Source organism: Rosa chinensis, chromosome 1 (genome assembly GCF_002994745.2).
Source record: "Rosa chinensis cultivar Old Blush chromosome 1, RchiOBHm-V2, whole genome shotgun sequence".
Classification (NCBI taxonomy): Eukaryota; Viridiplantae; Streptophyta; class Magnoliopsida; order Rosales; family Rosaceae; genus Rosa; species Rosa chinensis.
Window position 1 is genome coordinate 13,397,320 of NC_037088.1, and position 15,476 is coordinate 13,412,795.

The 15,476-nt window shown below is 37.9% G+C and overlaps 1 pseudogene; it reads right to left on the reverse strand.

The window, feature by feature from the left end:
- Positions 1–2,199: 2,199 nt before the first annotated feature.
- Positions 2,200–4,051, reverse strand: LOC112201563 (annotated as a pseudogene).
- Positions 4,052–15,476: the final 11,425 nt, after the last annotated feature.

Sequence of the window (15,476 nt, forward strand, 5' to 3'; positions counted from 1 at the left end):
AGGCATACTACAGTTCGACTCATTCTTGCTTATGCTGCTCATTTTGGCTGGCAACTCCATCAAATGGATGTGAAGAATGCCTTTTTACATGGAACACTGAATGAAGAAGTATACATGACTCAACCAGGTGGCTTTGAAAATCCCTGTGCATCCTCTCTTGTCTGCAAACTGAACAAATCCATTTATGGCTTAAAACAGGCACCTAGGGCCTGGAATGAAAGATTTACCAGTTATCTTCCTTCAATTGGCTTCTCTTCTTCATGTGCTGATCCTAGTCTCTTTGTGAACATTACAGGCAGCTCAAAGGTATATCTTCTTCTTTATGTAGATGATATTATACTCATTGGGAATAGTGAAGCACTCATTGCTGAAGTCAAAGCAGCTCTTCAGTTGGAATTCGATATGAAAGATCTTGGTCATTTGCATTTCTTTCTTGGCCTGGAGGTTCAATACTTAAAGAATGGTGGACTATTTGTCTCTCAGCACAAGTATGCAACTGACTTGATACATAAAGCAGGTCTTGATAATTGTCACACTCACCTCACACCATGTCTCTCAGGTCTGAAGCTTCTTAAAAACCATGGAAAACCTCTTGATCATCATGATGCCACTCACTTCAGAAGTATAGTTGGCTGTTTACAGTATCTAACATTTACTAGGCCTGACATTGCCTACAGTGTCAACTCTGTATGTCAATTCATGCATTGTCCAACTGAAGATCATTTTATTGCTGCAAAACGAATACTTAGCTATGTAAAAGGCAGCATTGATCATGGTATACTTTTCAGGAGAGACTCCAATGCCAGTAAGATCAACCTTGTAAAATTGCAAGCCTACTGTGATGCAGACTGGGCTGGCGATCCAAATGATAGGAAGTCTACAACTGGTTTTGTAATCTTGCTCAACTCAGCACCAATCTCTTGGTGTAGCAAAAAGCAAGCCACAGTGTCACGATCTTCTACTGAAGCTGAGTATCGTAGCATGGCTGATACAACTTCAGAGATCCAATGGCTACTTCAACTGATTACAGATTTGCATATTGAGCTTCAAGAAGTCCCTACTCTACATTGTGACAACATCTCTGCCTTGACATTGGCTACAAACCCAGTGTATCACTCAAAACTCAAGCATATCGAAGTGGATGTTCATTTTACCAGGGTTCAAGTCAAGGCTGGAACTATTAAGCTTCAATTTGTCACTTCAAAAGAGCAACTGGCTGATATCTTTACCAAAGGACTGTGCTCCCCACAACATCGGGTTTTATGTGACAGCTTAATGCTTGTATCCAAGCATGAAGCTGAGGAGGGGTGTTAAGAAGGAAGATATTTTCAGTCACACAATTTACACCTGTCATTACACAAACTCTGTTGATTATAATTAGTTTGTTCTGTTATAATTAGTTAGTACAGCTTAGTTACTAATTAGGGTTTATGTCTGTTAATTAGCATGATTAGGTGTGTTGCCATACAGCTGGCTTACACGTGCTTATCATAGCTGATCTCAGCTGGTACTATATATACACCCTACCAGCTTGTAACGAAGCAGCTCGGCTCATTTTTCATGTGAATCATATTCTGTTTTAGCTTTCTCTCTCTGTTTCTTTAAGCTTCTTTCAATACCCTGAGAAAGAAAAGATCGCGGATGAGAGAGGACCAAGATTTCCAGACGCACTTAAACCTCATCAGGGACTTGTCAGTTAGATTGGGGAGGATATGAGACAGTAGGATGTCGCTTGGGATGAACTTTGCAACATCAGGTTCAACTTCCATGGTTGGTCTAGCTGAGTACAAAGAAGAGTATTCTTGGCTGTTTAAATAGAACACCGTGAACCAAACTAGGAAAGTGATCCCATCTATGATTAGGAAACCCCAAACCGATTGGGACTTGGAAACCTAATCAAACATTCCATATCATTTAGATTCAGTTCAATTTAAGCCCAACCCATATTGGTCGTGCTGCATTATTGGACTCAACTCCTATTTCCTTATTAGCGTTTAATACATGTCAATATTGAACTCACTTCACTTTTCCTATTACTTTCACATTCTTAGTTTGAACTCACTTCACTTTTCCTATTACTTTCACATTCTTAGTTTTCATCTGGCCATACAACCCCTTTATATAATATATAGATAATTACACACTATATCTATGAAACTAAAACGGAGATCGTTTCTGATCATAACATCTTATATCTGACTACGGGCTCAACGGAAGAAGTCTGCACAAGTGCACAACTACAAAAATTATCCCACGGATATATATGCTCCGGGCATGTAGAGCTCCTTGTAGGCATTGAACAGCACCGTAATAATTTAAGAACCCCCATAAACCAATATTCATGGTTATCAGTTGAGATAATCTGTATGTACTTTTCACCAGGATTGGATCTGCTTAACGAAGAATTAATGGGATAACCATCTTATAATAGCTACATTCAGTCTGGTTTTCAGCTTTGTATGAAATGGGATTACTTCAATAAGCAATCTTTGAAGTAGATACATATAACGATCCCATTACTGAACCGGACGACGTACATAAGTAATATGCAAATGAATTTTGAAGTTGCTCCTCAGGATCTATCTCAAATGTCGATCGAAAGATCCTACCGTAACCACCTTCCGCTAAAAGTTTTGTTCCTCGTGCAATTCTTCCCGTGGCAGCATCAGCAAAACTATGGCCTAGTTTTCAAGTGCCACCACGTGTTTCCGGAGATATCCACAGACTTCTTTGTAGCTTCCCCGACGGACTTTCTCAATGTCCCAAATGCATTCCATACGGTCTTCACAGAACCTTCGAAGGAGAAAGATGGACTTAGCACTGGTGCATAGTGAGCCACGAAAGGACTAGATCCCTGTTGCGATTTAGACATGGAGCTCGGACACTAGGCAATTCGATGCTTCAATGATCAAACCTAAAACACAAGAATAATTTGAGAGAACACTCTCGATTTCAATATAAACGCGCGATCGAATGAATATTACGACACCTAATTATTTGCCCATGTATAGGCTACGAGTCTCAGTAAAAATCTAACAAGTATTCTTAGAATCTTGCGGAGCAAGAAAACAAGTAGATCGAATTCTAGAAGAAAAGAAATCCAAATATGACTATCTAAACAAAATAATCATATTTACTTTCATACACACGGATATCTCCTACGTAAAAAATTTGAGGTGTCGCAGTAGCTAGCTAGGCCGTCTCATTCTCATCCTGACGGGACTATAGTTCTGGTTCTTATTATTTTGGCTATAAATAATGGTCATCGTTTTTCTTCGACGAAATAAGTTCCATTAGAAATTGAAGAATCTAATGGGGGACCCAGCCAAACTTGTAATTGTTATAGTCGATCAAGTAATAATTAAACAAGTACAATATTGAAATTTGAAAGTTTCAGTAAAAGTAACTTAACATTATCAGTCTACTGTCAAGTGATCACTCTGGAGTCGGACAACCCAAATCAAGAAGACAGAACAATAAGTACAAAGACTAATTAACAGCAGTCCTACCTAATAATAAAAACAAAATCACCTTCCCCATACAGGAGAAAATTTAACTGGCCATCTCATGATCTCAAGGAGATCACACTTTCATCATAAGCAGTAAGCAAGCTCCATAGTCCAATCTTCACCGGCAAACTAGTCTTACGTTTCCAAAAGCTATCGCTCTCTATATTGTAAAGATGAACATAGACATTAGCCGAGTCCCGTAATGTAGGCTTGAGCAGGAGCTCAGTACCTGTGTGGATTGTACCCAACGGAATAGGGCATCCTAATTTCTCCCAGCTCTAAGTAAATATGATAGTCTTCTTAACCCAGACATGATTTTGGTAATCCTCCAAAATCCACAACAACATCAAGTCTTAATTGGTTGAGTTTCACAGAGTGAAAGTGTTGAAGTGTAGTTGCTGTGGTCTCGTCCGACGTGGTGAAGAGGAGGTAAGTGGAAGGGCTACACCGGAAGATCCGGTGGATGGTAAGAAAAGAAGGGAGAGAGGACCATGATTTGCAGACGCCCTGCAACGGATCACGAACTTGGTCGGTAGCCTTGGGAGTATCTGGAAGAATATGATTATATCATTGACTTAGCTTCCATGTATATATCTTTTAGTTTCGCAACTGGAACGTAACCCTATCAGAGTTTTGACTTTTGAGTAGGAATCGATTTAGGGGATCGAGCAAGAAACCATCAAAGTGTCTTCGACTAGTAATTTTTTCTTTTTCAATAATAAATAAAGACTTAGATGACATTAGCATGCTTGTGATAATCAATTTAGATCATCAAACACCCAATCACAATTCTGAATGAAACGAGACCATCAAATTCGGAATTCCACCCGGTTAAAATTAGCATAATAAATTTCTAAACTACAATGAATTATAAAACCTCGAAATTGAATTAATTTAGATATGGCGTTCATTTAAAAAAGATCTTTATGATTGAGGGAAACCTAATTTAGTGCTCAGACATAAAACCTTGAGAAGAAGAAAAGAAAGCAAACAAACAAAGAAGATAATTAGAAAAAAAGAGAAAAAAAAATTGTCTGCCGGCAGACAAAAACACGGGTTAAACTCATTATGCACGAAACATGCCTTTCATACCAATAGAAAGTGGAAGACTTTTCCAAATATAATTGACTCAATTCTGTCCACTAATCCTGAGTGGTGGAGCCAGAGGCAACCCGGGCTCCCTCTCGTGGAATGTGGATGGGTACTCCTCTAGACTTGGAGCCTAGGGTCTTGGATGTCGATGTATGACATCATCACTCTAATTAGTGATTTTGCTATCTACCCTCTATTTTGGGTAAAATAGTGCTAATATATATTCGGTGTAATATGACTTAAAAAGAAAAAAGAAATTCTAGCACCCATTTTATAGTTTACTATGTATATACACTCCAATATGGAGTAGTAAAGAAATTTACCCCCTTTAGGACAATTTCTAGCTCCTAATCACTTGGACTAGTCCCAGTCCCAGTTTACATAGATTATTCTAAACCTTATTATTTCTCATATTATATTGAGTAGTTCGCTAGTCCATACACAATGTGAATACTATTTGAATAAAACTAAGTAAACCACTTTTCTACATCTCACCTAAAACTCATTTAATATAATATAACAGCTCATGTGGCCTAGAAACCACTATGTAGAGGACACACAATGTGGTCCTGGAGTACCACGTGACATTGTCATATGGTGCTCCCAACCAATAATATCACTCGAATTTGGTGAGGACTATACAGATTGGTAGAAAAAAAAATCAAATTTAAAAGAGACCAATTAGAAATACTTATATGTCATACAAGCCAATAATATCACCTCGGACCACCACGTGTACTACGGTCCAGAACCATGTTATAATTTCCCGCATATTAGAATGTTTCATTAAATTTTGTGGATATGTCACATGAGGTGGGTTTCGGATAAGATGCAAAAAAAAAAAAAAAAAAAAAGTGATTCATTTAGCATCACTCGTACTATTTTAATAATACATTTTCTCTGATAATATGTTAGTAGAGCCCTAGAGGTCCCAAATTTAATATCTTTGACTAGGGCTTCATAGCAAGAATAGAAGTTTGTACACTAATTTACAACTTTGTGTAGAAAAAGTGATCACAAAATACAAAATTGTTACAATATCTTACAATTTAAAGTTGAAAGTAAAATGAACCAACTACAAAACATAATGTTGAGTGGCATATATGTACTTGGTAACTAATATATAAAAAATGCCATATTTGTTTCTGTCGCTCAATTCTGGTTTAGCGTAACCACCATGTGTCTCAATCTCTATCCGACCATAAAGAGCAGAACCTGAAACGAAGCACTTCAATTTGAAACTAGGATTTTGAACTTCCTAAGGGAGTGACTTGATACACATTTACGCAAGTGTGCGTATCATTGTCAAGATAGGGAAATATTATGCCCAAAGTTTATCGTACCACGCGGATTAGTGGCTAACCCACAATCCTTGGGTAATCGGAAATAAAGACACTTAGCAAACAACGAAAAGAAAAAAGAAATAAATAAAAATGTTAATCTAAGGCACCAAGCCTTAGCAATGCTCGGCTTTGATTTTCACCAAAGCCTAATCAAAACTAAGAGCCTAGTGATGAATATTTACAATGAGTTGGAGTTCAATATTTTGAGAGTTGATTTTAGATTAACAAAATGTAATGAAATGTAAAGCAATTAATAAAAATGAAAATAAATTAATAAAAGTGTAACCAAATAAATGGGAATGTCGGGTGTTAAGGAGGTTTCTTCACCCAAATCTCATGTGTCGGAAGCTAATCTAATGTAGATGCAAATCCCTACTTTGGCGGTAGTCGTATCCAAGGCGGTTCAAGGCTCAAGGACCGAAATTCCCTTTCATGGTATTCCTACTCCGGTTCAAAGGCCGTATGAACTCACTTGGCATTAATTATAGCCGGTTCAAGTGTCACTAATTCACATCAAGAGGCTTAAAGATCGAGGAATTAGACTACTAAGCGACCCGCCCGCACAATCACGCAACGGGTGTAAATCACCATGCTTATAACCCCTCGAATACGAAATTGAAGGTTTCTAGCTTAGGAATTAGAGGGGGTCAAGTTTCTAACTTCATCCTAGACATGCTCAAAATACACACCCTAGAGTTGACTAGGCTCCTAGACATGCATTTTAACCCAACAAAAATAGATATAAACATCCATCATATGAAAATTGCATCATTACATTAAATTAAACATCTTTTACACAAAATTTGGGTTAGGGACACAACCCTAACCCCCAACAAAGAAATTACTCACAACCCATAACTATGAACATCAAAGATACAAAATTCAAAGAGAAAAGATTATAGAAGTGTAGGAGAACACAAAGGTAGCCACAATTAGCTAGGAAGCTAATATGACTTCCCTTGAATTACAACTCCCACAAATACCTAAAGCTTGAATCTTGTAGCTCTTGATGAATCCTTGAAGCTTGTGTGAGAAATTCTAAGAATACCCAAAAGAAAACTAAAACTATTATGAAAAATGGAGGAGGAGATTGGGAAAGAGAGCAGCCCCAAGGCTGCCCCCAATACTGTGCGGCGTTGTTGAGGATCTCCTCCAAAGATGAGATATGAGGATATATATATATATATATGTGTGTGTGTGTGTGTGTGGGGTGGCTATCTGGGTCTTCGTAAAGGACAGAGAGCAGTGTGAGTAAATGGATGGATGGATGATTGCCAGAGGGAGAAGAAACGGAATCGTGGCTGTTCAAAAAGAAGGAGAGGAATTAAATGGCACGTGGTGGTCTATGAGGTAGAATGGACTAGGCTCAATGATGATTAATCAAACCATTGATTAATATATGGTTTAATTAATCATCATGTATGTTGTTGATTCTCTTTGCTTCCTCACGTGGCCACCATTGTTAATTAAACATTTTGTTTAATTAACACTTCTTTGCTTCTTTTATTTTATTATTTTTCTTTTCTTTTCTCCTTCTTCTTCTCTCTTCTCAATGCATTTCCGCATCTATTATTAGAGGTAATTGGATTCTGCTCCTTTGATAGCGATGACTACGGTTGACCCGCATTGACTATTTCGTCTCTTTCTCGGAAACTCCAACTAGCTCTAATTTTACATCATTTCCGCAATTCCGCTTATTTCCTACACAATAAATTAAAATTGATTAATTACATAATAATAGCCTTGAGGATTAACTAATTCTCGTATTTTAGATACAATTACATACATAGAAATGCGTGTAATCAGGGAGCTAGGAAACTCCGGCAAAAGGGAACACATGACATGATTAATACCTGTCAAATGGTACAAGCAATCTTTATGAAAGAAATGAGCACATCTTAGTTCTCTCATCTCTTCTCCTTCGATTCCTCAATTTTGCATAAACACACAGAACATTCTTTCAGAGCACATCACAGTAGGGTTGGAGCTTTCGTAGTGGATTGTGCTACTAAGAGTCTCTATAGCTTCTGCAGGCAATTCAAACTTGTAGTAAGGTTTGGCAAATAAACAGAAAAGCAAAGTAGTTGAACAACCAGCTCAACTGGGTAGCAATTTGAACTATGAACTTCCACATTGTTTGTAGAAGAGAAGAAAGAAGAAGAAGAAGAAGAATGAGATTGAAGAGTTATTCTTCGTATTTATAGAAGAAGAAAATTCAAGGAAATCAATGCTAACATCGTGGGTAGGGGTGTCTAAAGGGCGGACCATTACTGTTTGAAGGGATTTTGGATGTCATCAAGAAAAAGGAAAAGAGAAAGGGTTTTGGACCCCACCCTGATTAATGCTGTACCATTTTTTGTAGTTGAAAGCTTCAAGAGTGTGCAATTAACCTATGAACTGTTTAGTTTAATTGTCTGGACTCCCCCCCAACCCCCCCCCCCCCCCCCCCCCCCCAAATCTCAATCCAATTATACTGTGCTACTTTTTTTTTCTTTTTTTTTTTATGCAATATCATTTTTTTAATAGGCCCACAGGCGAGATAATATATTCATCAAAAACTAGAGTAGACCGTTACATACCATTTCGCTGTCATTGAAGGACATAGACAGACAAGAAGATAGTGGTAATAGAAATAGACCTACTCATTCTACAATCAAATACGTAGAGGTAGTGGGGATTCTCCATTGGTACTACACTGGAAGCTCTAGTGATCTAGATTCCTAATACAAGGAAATTTATTGTTAGACAAAAGCTAAAAACATAGAGTTGGACCAAGGGCAAAAGCCCTAACCCAAATTAAGCCAAACAGCTCACAGAATAGGATCCCAACTCAAGGCCCAGAAGGTAACATCCACCAGCTCGATGTCGTACTATTGCTCTAATGCAGCGCCGCCCTACTCTCTGCCGCCACAAGTGTGCAGGACACGAAATCTCAACCCATGTCGCCATGAAGCCCTTTGACCCATGCCGCCCTGGCTAATCCAGCACCCACGAAACCCATGTCGCCTCGAAGCCCTCGACCCATGCCGCCATGACGCCACATCGCTCGACGCAGCACCCACGACCCATGTCGTCATTTTCAACACCTTCCGACATCGTCGACGAGGCCCACCAAACCTATGCAACACAGGCATCGCGCTGCAGCAACGTTCACCCGACTCTGGCTTTCACTCAACAGACCTCGAGCCGACGACTATCCATATGAGCCCCGGACAATACCATCTATCATCCCATCCGGCAGCAGCCTCCAAATAGCGGCGAGGCTAGCAAAGCCAACTCAGACTTCAAGCATCGCCAGACGAGAAACGATCTCGTAGTCGAAGTCGGCTTTAGGCTTTGCTAGAGAGAGAGAGCGGCTCAGATGATAAAATATAGATGACCGCAAACTGTTTTTGATCTATATATAGTGATTAATATATATATTTACTTGTCACCAACCTGTTTTATATATATATATATATATATATATATGCTCCAACGTCTATGTTGCATACACTTATGTATAACTGTAATCATCTTAAATGATCAATGAAATTCTACCGTCATTCAAATATATATATATATATATATATATATATATGGGGTTGTGACCACTTACCCAATTTTAGTCTAAAAATTACCCACTTGCTCCACTAAGAGTTTTTTAACCTCATTTACCCAATCTAATATCTATTGACAGTATTGCTCTTTTAATTAACAACCTACACCTTTCAGACTCCTCTCTCTCTCTCTCTCTCTCTCTCTCTCTCTCTCTCTCTCTCTCTCTCTCTCTCTCTCTCTCTCTCTCTCTTCATGTCTGTATCGGCGGAAATTTCCGGTCATCTCTTCATGTCTGTAGATCTGGATCGGCGGAAATTTCCGGTCATCCAATGAACATGAGGGAGAACAACGGGTTTGGGTTTGAATTAGGGTTCAATTTGTCCGAATCGAGGGAGATCCGAGGCAGGTCATCGTGCTCGTGCTCCGAGGAAGAGGACGAAAGCGAGAGGCGCGAGGAGATGGATACAGAATTGCAATCGCAGAGGCAAGCTGAGCGAGGCGTCGGAGGATGACAACGACAACGATTTCGAGCTTCTGTGAAGGAAGTGCTTTAGAGTTGGGCGCTGCCTTTGGTGAGGTGCTGGACGACGTTGTTTTCTGACCACTCTCAGCCTTCATGTCGCTGTTACCATGGTCTGTAGCCTGATTTTGCACTTTTTTTTTTTTTGGTCTGAGTCCCAACTCCCAATTACATTCTCCACTGCTAGTCTCTCTATCAACTCCACCTCATTTTTTTTTTTTTTGTAAACTCTGAGCTCCGCGAATGGAAGGAAAAAAAAAATTGAAACTGATGGTTGGATGAACACTTGATGGTTAATTTGATATTCAGCACAAGTTGTTCTAGAGCTTGCTTTCCCCGTTGGTTATGTATGATTTGCAAGTACAGTAGGCTTTTTTTTTTTTTTTTAGAAAACAAGTACAATAGTTGGGTAATATCTTGTTAATAGAAGCATGTTAACATTGCAGTTGGGTGCAATTTTTGTAGTGTTTTCTTGCTGAAAAGAAAGAAGAATGAAAAAAAAAAGTTTTATTGAGTAGTTAAACATGTCTATTGCTGGCCGGGACAATAATATAATTATTGGAGGCAATAATATGATTATTGGGAGGCAATAATATGAGTATTGGGGGGCAATAATATGCATATAAATTGATCAATTGTGACTGTAGTGTATTCATTTTGGTTTTGGTAGTTTATGCAATTCACTGAAAGGCAATAATATGGTTACTTGGTATTATTAGGGGGCCATAAATTCAGACGCCGGAATCCGATCACCAGTCTGGTAGCAGGATTCTTGATTCCGATCATTGGTTGCCGGATTCCGGTCATTGGTCGCAGGATTCCGATCACCGGCGTCGGGTCACCAGTCGCTGGAGTCCGCCACCAGAGTCAAGCAATGTCTCCAATGACTTCTTTCTCAAAGTGACAAAGAAGGAGAGGGCAAAATTGTCCCAAAAATAAATAAAAATGAATTAAAAAATACTTAATTGGGTATTAGGGAAATAATCTCTTAGAGAGTTTGGGTAAGTGGGCAATTTTTAAGCTAAAATTGGGTAAATGATCATTTCCCCTATATATATATATTTACTTTCTTCATTATGTAATGATTAATATTTATTTGATTTTTAGGCCATGAAAAATAGCCACTTTTTATAACTTTTATTACTCTCTAGGCCACCTAATTTTTTTTCCTCATAAAACCACTAAAATATAAAAATATCAATATTTATAAAAATGTCACTGCACTTTTAGTTGTCATTATTTACGAAAATGTCACTGAGTCAAACATCTACTGTCATTAATTGAACAGCGGCGAATGGAAAAAAAAAAAACTACTTCCAACGAACAAAAAAGATACTTCCGTCGAACAACCATAAAGCTACTATAGACGGACCAAAAAGCTATTGATTTTCAGAAAAGTTAATATAATTCATAAAAAAAATCACTACCTTCTTTCAAACAGCTATTGTCAACTAGCTAATAGTAATTTTTCTAAAGAACGACAATAAATTTTCAGTTCATTAACAATAACTTTTCTATTCATTGATAATAATTTTTTCAGTCATTGGTAGTAGCTTTTTAATTAATAAAAATAGTTGTTTAGCTGCAGTGCCATTTTCGTACATAATGAAAAACAAAAGTGCGGTGATATTTTTGTGAATATTGATATTTTGTATGTTTTGGTCGCTTTTTAAGGGATAAAATCATATAGTGGCTTAATTGATAATTTGAGTTTCAAAAAGACACTTATGAGTAATTTGCTATTATTATTTTTTTGTTACATATATTTGATTATTATTTTTTTGTCTACTGGGTTAATAAAAAAAAAATTAATGATTTTTGCACGAAAATATTTTCCCCATTTTCCAAATAATAATACTATCTTTCCAAAAGTAAAAAGCTACAATTATCATGTCCAAAACTTATATTCACGTCTAACCGCTCTAAATTTCAAATCCTAGTTCTGCCTCTCCCTCGGTGTTTCTCTAATCTTTGGGATCTAGAGTCTTCCACGTCAATGTATCACAACGTCAATTTTTCTTGATAGCTTTACTACCTACCTCTCTTGGATAGGTAAACCTGGCCTCTAGTCCTAGGATCTTCAATTTTGCCTCCCCCTCGATGGTTCTCTAATTTTTGGGATCTAGAGTCTTCCACGTCAATGTATCACAGCGTCAATTTTTCTTGATAGCTTTACTACCTAACTCACTTGGATAGGTACACCTGGCCTCTAGGCCTAGGATCTTCAATTTTGCATGCCGGAATATCACATTATCACTTTCATTGATGATTTTGCTAGCTACCCACTCCTAAAATAGTGCCAATATCAAATGTAATATGACTTTTTGTTTTGTTTGTTTGTTTTTTTTTTTTTTTAGAGATCAGTGTAATATGACTTAAAAAGAAAAAAGTTCTAGCACCCAATTTATAGTTGACTATATACTCTAATGGAGTACAAAAATTAACCCTCTTTTATAACAATTTATATCTGCCAATCACTTGGACCGGCCCCAATTAACTTAGCTTTATTGTAAAAGTAGCCTTATTATTTAATAAGGTTGCATTATACTAGATAGTCCTATGCATAGTTAGGTCTCAGATGAGATGTAAACAACTGATTCGTCTAGCATTATTCATACTATTTTGATAATATATTTTCTTCAACAATGTATTGGTAGAGTTATATGTAGAGGTTCCAAGTTCAATATCTTTGACTAAGGGGGTGTATTGTATTTGGATTTATGCAGACTTTGTCATTTAAAAAGACTTTTTTGAAAAGTCCACAAACTCCTTAAAAATTTGGTAGACTGTTATTGATTTCTTAAAACCATTGATTTTAACAACAGACTTCTATAATCAATCAATTGACATTCAATTGTTCAACATTTCTTTGAACCATATATAATATAAATTTAAATCAATGAGAATAATTAATAAGATAAAATTTAGTATGTCATAGCAACATTGTTCAAGGTCACAATATTTGGCTTTTAGGTTTCATAAATTATTTTTATTGCTATTAGGGTTTGAAGTATCACAATTGAAAAACAAAAAAAAATCACATTCAACAACTACAATGAACATGCTGGGTATCAAAAAACGTTGATATCATAAAATATTAGAGAAAATACAAAAAATCAAGAAATAGAGATGATGAAGGACCAACCTCTTCGGCGCAGAGAGAAGAACTCTGATAGTTTATTTTTTTTGTTAAGAGGGAACTTTGATAGATTTCTTTTGGCTGGCCTAGATCCAATATTTGAGAATGCAAGGAGCGAATTACTTCGCCGGACTACTACACCAACCTTGCAACAAGCCTTTGCTTATATTCGCAAAGATGAGACCCAGAGGGCTGGAACTAGAGCAGTTACTTCTGAAGTTGCAGGCCTTGCAATACAATTAAAGCCATCCAATCCCTCAAGTAATCAGTCACTCTCAGGCAATCGGCCTCCTTCTTCTATGCGTCCCTTTCCTCAAGGTCCTCCTCTCGGGTTGTCCTCAAATATGACTTGTAACTACTGCAAGAATCCAGGCCACATCAAAGTAAATTGTTATAGATTGGTTGGTTTTCTAGCAGGCTACTTTGATAGGCCCCAACCTCAGGACAACAAACCCAAGAGAAAGGCTGTTGTTAATCTTGTTCAAGACCAAGATTACTATGCGGGGACTGAATCAGATCACACCAACTTGGCTGGTAAGGATACCGCATCAGTATGTCGCGGTGGTTATGGTAAGATTTGAGTTGCTTTAAAAATTTCTATCTTTACTGGTGGCAATACTTGGATAATTGATTCTGGAGCATCTGACCGTATGACCTATGATCATAGTTTCTTCCTTTTTCTCAATCCACCCTCTATTTTCTCTGTTGTCAATGCCAATGGTGATTCTTTCCCTGTTTTAGGCATAGGGTATGTTCGTCTCACCCCTTCTTTGATACTACATAATGTTCTTTATGTCCCTGATCTCTCTCATCATCTTATATCTGTGCCTTAGCTTAGTACTCAATCTCGGTGTTCCGTAACATTTTTTTCCTTTGTATGTGATTTTTCAGGACCTCCTCACCAGGGAAATAATCGGCAGGGGTTATCTGAGGGGTCGACTATTTCATCTGGATTGCATGTTCGTCGAAATGAACCAGGAGAAGGCAGTCCAAGCAGCTTTGATTTTGACTGGGGTAATCAAGTTGAAGAATTATGGCTATGGCATCGGAGATTGGGACATCCTTCCTTCAGTGTCATGAAGAAATCTATGCCATCCTTGTTTCTAGGCATTGATGAGTCTAAGTTGCATTGTGAGTCATGTGTCTTAGCTAAAAGTCATCATACTAGTTATCCTTTGAGTACTACTAGGAGTTCTTTTCCTTTTGAGCCTATTCATTCTGATGTATGGGGACCTTCCCGTGAGTCAACCTTGTCTAGCAAACATTGGTTTGTTTTGTTTATTGCTGATTATACCCGTCTTATTTGGGTCTCTTTATTGAAACACAAATATGAAGTTTTCTTTGCTTTCCAAGAATTTTTTGCTCTTGTTCAAAATCAATTTGGACCCAATATTAAAGTCTTTCATTCTGATAATGGGGGGAGTTTGTCAATCTCAGTTTCACCAATTCTTTCATTATCATGGGATTGTTCATCAAACTACTTGCCCTCAAACCCCTGAACAAAATGGGGTGTCAGAAAGAAAGAATCGTCATGTTCTTGACATAGCTCGGTGTCTTCTATTTAATTAGTGCTCATATGCCTAAGTATCTTTGGGGAGATGCAATTCTCACTGCTTGTCATCTCATCAATAGGCTACCTTCTTCTGTTCTCAATGGTCAAACCCCCTATGCTGCCCTTTCAAATCATGTATCTGTCCCTTCATTTTCTAATCTCCCTGCTCGTGTCTTTGGATGTGTCGTGTTTGTCCATGTCCTTAAGAATCAACGGTCCAAACTCGATGTCAGAGCATTAAAGTGTGTATTTGTGGGCTATGGTGTTAATCAGAAGGGCTACAAGTGTTTTCATCCTCCTACACAGAAAGTTTATGTTACCATGGATGTCACCTTTTATGAGGATGCATGTTATTTTTCTTCCACCAATCCTTCACTTCAAGGGGAGAAACACACTTTTTTGGAAAAGAAGTCTTGTGGGATTAAAATTCAGCCAATTGAAGATATGATATTCAGCCAATTGAAGATATGATATTCAGCCAATTGAAGATGATGGTCGTGTAATTTCGGGTCCAACGATCGAACACCAGAATGCCAGCGTTCGATTGCCAGACAGGTTCGAAGAAGACAGTAGCCAAACGATCGATCGTTCTACTCCTAGCGATTGATCATTCAGCGAGGCAAAAGCTCTCAGTAGCAAAACAATAGATCGTTCCATTCCTGACGATCGATTGCCGGCAGAACCAGAACACGACATTCAAAATTTAGTAGTCCAAGAAGGCCAAGTTCCTCCACCCCTCTCAGATACAGATAACCCTTGTCAACCAATCCCTGAGGATCGT